Genomic DNA, 6,135 nt, shown 5'->3' on the forward strand with positions numbered 1-6,135 from the left:
AAGCTAGCAAATATTTGGCCGGGCAAATGAGTGGTTTGGTTTAGGAGAAAAGAGTAAAGGAAGACTTAGAAGTAGCCTCCGAAAAGCTGTCTGTAATTAGTTGATGGGACCGAGAGCCAGGGTCAGCATCTTCAGCAGGGTCAGTCTTCAGGTCAGCTCAGAAACAGGGTTCTACTTGCTTTCCCTTCTTCAGCTCATCATTGTCAGGGAGCCCATTTACCTATTGGCACTCATCACATTCTAGAGCCGTGGTTCTCAGCCTCTAGTTTCAAGACCACTTTGCATGCTTAACAATTATTGGAGGGCCACAGAGAGCTTTTGCTAACGTGGATAATAACTGAAAAAGTGTTCACTTATTTATGCATTTAAAACAACAGTAATAAATCATTACATATTATCATGAACAACACTTTTATGAAAAATATATTTTCTAAGACAAAAAATGGAGGGAGAGACATAGTGCTGTTCTATATTTTTGCAAATGTCTTTAATGTACGGTGTAACAGAAAGCAGCTGTATTCTCATGTTTGCTCTGCATTCAATCTGTTGTGGCATGCTTTGGTTGAAGTACAGGAAGATATGGCCTCAACGGGAAGACTACCTTAATAGCCTTTTCATGTGATTATGTGGCCTCTGGAAAATTCCACTGAACGTTCAAGAGAGGATGAACAAGACAAATGCCATCTTAGTATTGTCATGGAGATAGTTTTGACCCTGTGGATTCCTTAAAAGGCTCTTGCTGATTCCCAGGGGTCTCAGACCACACTTTGAGAGTCCCTGTTCAGGCCTTTCTCTAGCTTATATGGGCCAGATGTGTTTCCAGGGGAAATAATGTTTCCTGTTATCTATGGATGATTCTTTAAGGAAACTAAGTGTGGGCTCCAAATGTTTGACATTCAATCTTATTTCTAGATCTTCTAAAAATATCTCTATCTACTTCTAAAATCACTGCCCCATTTCCACAGCACACACGTCAGATAGTCTGATTTGGTGTGGAACGCTGAGGAATTTGTGAAAAGGTCACTCATTAAGGTTGTTTTGTTTTTAATTGTATTTGTGTCTTTATTAAAATATTATTGGTGCGTAAAAGCCTTAACTCCAGGCAAGGAGACACATTTGTGAATCTTCTATAATTTATATATGTAAAAGTATTTACTGGTGATCTCCCATGGGCCCAAGTCTTAGGTAATGGAATTACATTTGAACCTTGAACAACTTGGGGGTTAGGGGAGCAGAACCTCTGCTCAGTAGAAAATCCATATAACTTTGACTCCCCCCAAACTTAACTACTAAGAGCCTACTGCTAACCAGAAGCCTACTAACAACATAAACAGTTGATTAACACATATTTTGTATGTTATGTATATTAAATACTGTATTCTTAACATTAAAGTAAACTAGAGAGAATATTATTATGAAAATCATAAGAGAAAATACAGTTATAGCACTGACTGTATTTATCAATACCATAAGTTTGTGTTGTCTGTTTGCAAGATGATTACTAACACTAGACATCAAAAATGAAAAGATGTGAAAAAGCAAATCAAAGTTATGTGCAGGTAAAACCATTCATGCCTTGATAATGAAGAAGCAAAAGTACAGCCTATGGTAGTTGATATGATTGCTACATGATAGTAAGGAAATCGCCAAAAAAATTTCCAAAATGTTTATTGAAAAAAATCTGTGTACAAGTGGACTCATAGACTTCAAATCCGTGTTGTTCAAGGCTCAACCATATAAGACTGAATCACACAGTCTTATTGGGCCAAGAAGCTCAGAGTCATTGAAATATGAAGAGGTCATGACGAAATCACACAGCTCATAAGCACAAACTCAACAATCAATTCAAATTCTCGGGAAGAAAAGAGGTTAATGTGGGTGCTTGGCATGGCACTGCTTTCCTGCTCATATTATAGCCAGGAATGAAGGCAAGAAGTGATGACTGTCAGAAAGCCTGAAACGGAGCGGGAATTATGATAACACCCCAAGGAACAGCCTTTCCTTTCAGAGTCAGAGCAGGATCTGAAAAATATTTTTCTTGAGAAATGAACAAAGGTGACATTTTTACCCCTTGGGCTTAGAAGTGGGTCAGCACACATTTGGAAAATAAATAACTCCTGGCTGATTTGATGCAGATGTAATCCACAGCTGTCTAAGCAGGGGCAGAGCGGGTGTCAACCACTTGCCATACATTTACATGTAAGCATGTCAGAATTCATGAAACGTGGACTACTTGTGCATAAAATAGTTTGTTTCTCTTTCTGCTGTTTAAGTCTTTACTTTCTAAAAAATATTGTGATGCCAGATAACTGAGTATATAGGAGCTGCCATCATTATTCAAGAAACACTTGTTAAACATTTTTGAGTGCTTAGTAGGCACCAGGTGTTACAGTGGGTGAATAAATGATGGCTAAAAACCCTGTGATAGCTACTTATTTGCAGGACTTTTAGCTAATATTCCATCAGCTTCTATGAATTACATCAGCATATATATTTCTTAACAAACATGCAGATAAGCTTCCAGAGTAGTGCTTCCCAATAGGATTATTTGTAATGTAGACATGTCCTGTATCTGTGCTGTCCAGTATAGTAGCCATTAACCATATCCTGCCACTGAGCACTTAAAATGTGATTAAGCCCTGACCGGTTTGGCTCAGTGGATAGAGCGTCGGCCTGTGGACTCAAGGGTCCCAGGTCCGAATCCGGTCAAGGGCGTGTACCTTGGTTGTGGGCACATCCCCAGTGGGGGGTGTGCAGGAGGCGGCTGATCGATGTTTCTCTCTCATCGATGTTTCTAACTTTCTATCCCTTTCCCTTCCTCTCTGTAAAAAAAATCAATAAAATATATTTAAAAAAAATGTGATTAATACACCCGAGGACTGAATTGTATTACATTAAATTTAATTTTAATTAATTAAAATTTAAATAGCCACATATGAATAGTGAGAACAGTACTGAACACCACAATTCCAGAAAATCAGAACTATACAGTATACCTTCATTTTCTAAACTCAGCCACATGAATTCTAAGCATGTAAGAGGATTTTAAAAGACACTTTTCCATTAAATTATATTATTCATGTTATTATGAAGGCTCAAATCTGAGTTCATGTGAAGATCAATACGGCTCTGAAACTAAGAATAGATCTGAGAAAAATGATAGAAGATTTATGTGACTAGATCTCTGATTTAAAGTGGTCAATGCATCTTGGGAAATCTGGACATTATGGACTATCATAGACTAAAGAAGGTAGTGGGGCTTTTTGAGATTATGAAAATCTATCAATTGAAAAATTAAGCTATTAAATAACTGGTGCAAATGGAATAGGAAATGCAGAAAGTAAAGACCACATGTGGCAGATAAAAATCGGGAGGGCTATCTCCCCCACGGAGGTCCAGGCCCACACCAGTCCCCTGAGTGCAGGGTTTCGTGCCAGGAAGAGATGTCTCCATAAATTCTGGCTGAAAAAACCAGCAGGGATCGGAGCCCCAGAAGTTCCTCTAAAGGGCCCACACATGGACTTACTTGGACTTACTTGCTCTAAGTTCCAGTGCTGGGGGACATACAGGGAGGAACTGAGTAGCTTGGGATCAGGTGAGAGTTGGAGGGGCAACTTTCTCCCAGACAGAAGTCTTGGCAGATTGTTCCTTTCCTGAGCCCTTCCCCCAAATAGCTAGCAGGTAGGCACCGTATCGAAGTCTCCATCAACCTGGCTAATATTGTAACTTTGCCCTAGTAATTCCCTGAGATCCTACCTCACACAACTTGTAGGCCCACTCAAATCGTTTCCAGTGGCTTTTCCATACAAATGGTCTGTCTTGGCCCATGGTCCAGGCTTTTCTAAAATCTCTCTAACAAGCAGCATCTGCGTAGGTGTGCCCTGTACATCTTACTAAGTGGCCTCAGGCTCAGCACTAGACACAGCCATTCTTGGTTCACAGCTTTGCCTCTCCTGAGCACCTTCAAGCCCATCACAAGGAGTAGCCATCTGCATATCACTTTGTAGCTCAGGCTGGGTGGCCCCAGGTAGGGTACAGATGGCAGCTGACCTTGGCCTGCACCTCCTGGGAGGTCCCAGAACCAGCACACTCAGTGGACAGCTTCAGGCCACATCAAAGCACCATCCTACCACCTTCACAAATGACAGACTCAAGGGGCAAACTCAGTGGGTACCAGAGCCCTCCTGAAGTAAGTCATGCTCTGTGGGGTGGGCCCCAGAATAGCTGATCCTTTATGGTGGTCACAACCAGTCCTCACAGCTGGTGAGCCTGGGGGTAAATCCCTCCCATTGAGACACCAACAGCTCAACTACAACAGGAGGTTGTACACAGCCCACCAGGAGTGCCCAGATCAGGTGAACAGGAGGCTGTGCCTCTGGATGTTACAGGATACCTACATAAGGTTACTCTACCAGGCCCAGGAGACATAGCTGCTCTACCTAATACATAGAAACAAACACAGGGAGGCTGCCAAAATGAGGGACAAAGAAACATGTCCTAAATCAAAGAACAGGATAAAACTTTAGAAAAAGAACTAAACAAAATGGAGATAAGCAATCTAACAGATGCAGAGTTCAAAACACAGGTTATAAGGATGCTTAGTGAAGTTAGGAAAAGGGTAGATGAACTTAATGAGAACGTCAACAGAGAGATAGGAAACAAAAATATAGATAGAAAACATAAGAAAGAACCAGTCAGAAATGAAGAATACATTAACTGAAATAAAGAACACATTACAGAGAATCAACTATAGAGTAGATGAAGCAGAGGATTAAATCAGAGATTTGAAAGATAAGGAAGCACAGAACACCCATTCAGGACAGCAAAAAGAAAAAATAATCCCCCCAAAATGAGGATAGTTTAAGAAGCATCTGGAACAACTTAAAGCTTACCAACATAAGCATTATGAGGAGTGCCAGAAGGAGATGAGAGAGAACGAGGAATTGCAAACCTATGTGAAAAAATAATGACAGAATACTTTCCTAACCTGGTGAAGGAAACAGATATAAAAATTCAGCAAGTGCAGATAGTCCCAAACAAGGTGAACCCAAAGAGACCCACATGAAGGCACATCATAGGTAATGGGAAAACATTGTAGATTCACACCAAAAAATAGTGGATAAATAGATTAGTCAATGACATGATCAAAGATAAATTTGGGGAAAGGCAATGCCAGAAAGCAGTTAGGAGTATATTACAACAATCTGAGTATGAGATAATGACCTGACAAAGATGGTAGCTGCAGAAATGGAAATAAAAGGGCACATACTAGTATAAGAGACATTTTGAAGAAAGAATGAGTTGAATTTGAATTTCCCAGCCTGTGTGCCCAGGTGTTACAGGGGAGTTGAGATACCCATGAAGGCCTCGGGGGCTGTGGTGAACACCCTGCTCCCCAGGCAATTACTTTCAGACACAAGCCGCCTTTTTATTCAATCAATTTAATATCATAATTTCCTACATGGGACATGACCTGAAAGATTGTGATAATCACTGAATTAAAGTGCTTAGTGACAGTGACACTTAAAAGCAAAGGAGAGAAAGAGTTAAAATGGCTACAACACATTTATTCTTCAAGACAGGATGGGTGGTGCTGATGGAAGTGGGGAAGGGAACAGGTTTGCAGCATTTTGTTTTGGATATTTCAGTTGCTGTGAATATGAAAAATTTCTGTGAACCAGTCGTTGTAATAACAGGATTGAAACAAAGATGAAAGGTTTCTTAGAGCTGGAGGTTGATGGCACCGATAACGGAACACAGTCAATTGCATTTGGCCAAAACACCCTCAGCGGTGGTGGATTAGTGGATTGACATCAGCTTGCCCCTGTCTCCTTTGTCTCGTCTGCTCTATTAATCATTTTCATCTTCATGTTAGACGAAGATATAAAGGTATTCTGATATTTACAAATCATACAAATATTGAAGGACTAGCTAAGATGTTGGCTGATATAATCAAGATTCAGAATAATTTGTTGAGCCTAAACTAAGATGATAAAAATAACAAGTGCATCCCACAGTGCAAATATACTCGATGCCACTGAACTGCTCTATCTATCTATCTAAAATACTGTGGAGTTTGAGAAGGTAAAAGAGAATGCTTTACCCTTTGTTAGGTGAATTTTTATTTTCTTCCTT

The 6,135-nt window shown here is 40.1% G+C and overlaps 1 protein-coding gene across 2 annotated transcripts in view; it reads right to left on the reverse strand.

Annotated features, from left to right (window-relative positions):
* The window catches only part of FYB1 (FYN binding protein 1), a 143,492-nt gene that overhangs the window by 116,708 nt on the left and 20,649 nt on the right, over positions 1–6,135 (reverse strand). The window lies entirely within an intron of this gene.

Source organism: Myotis myotis, unplaced genomic scaffold (genome assembly GCF_014108235.1).
Source record: "Myotis myotis isolate mMyoMyo1 unplaced genomic scaffold, mMyoMyo1.p scaffold_m19_p_5, whole genome shotgun sequence".
NCBI classification, from domain to species: Eukaryota; Metazoa; Chordata; class Mammalia; order Chiroptera; family Vespertilionidae; genus Myotis; species Myotis myotis.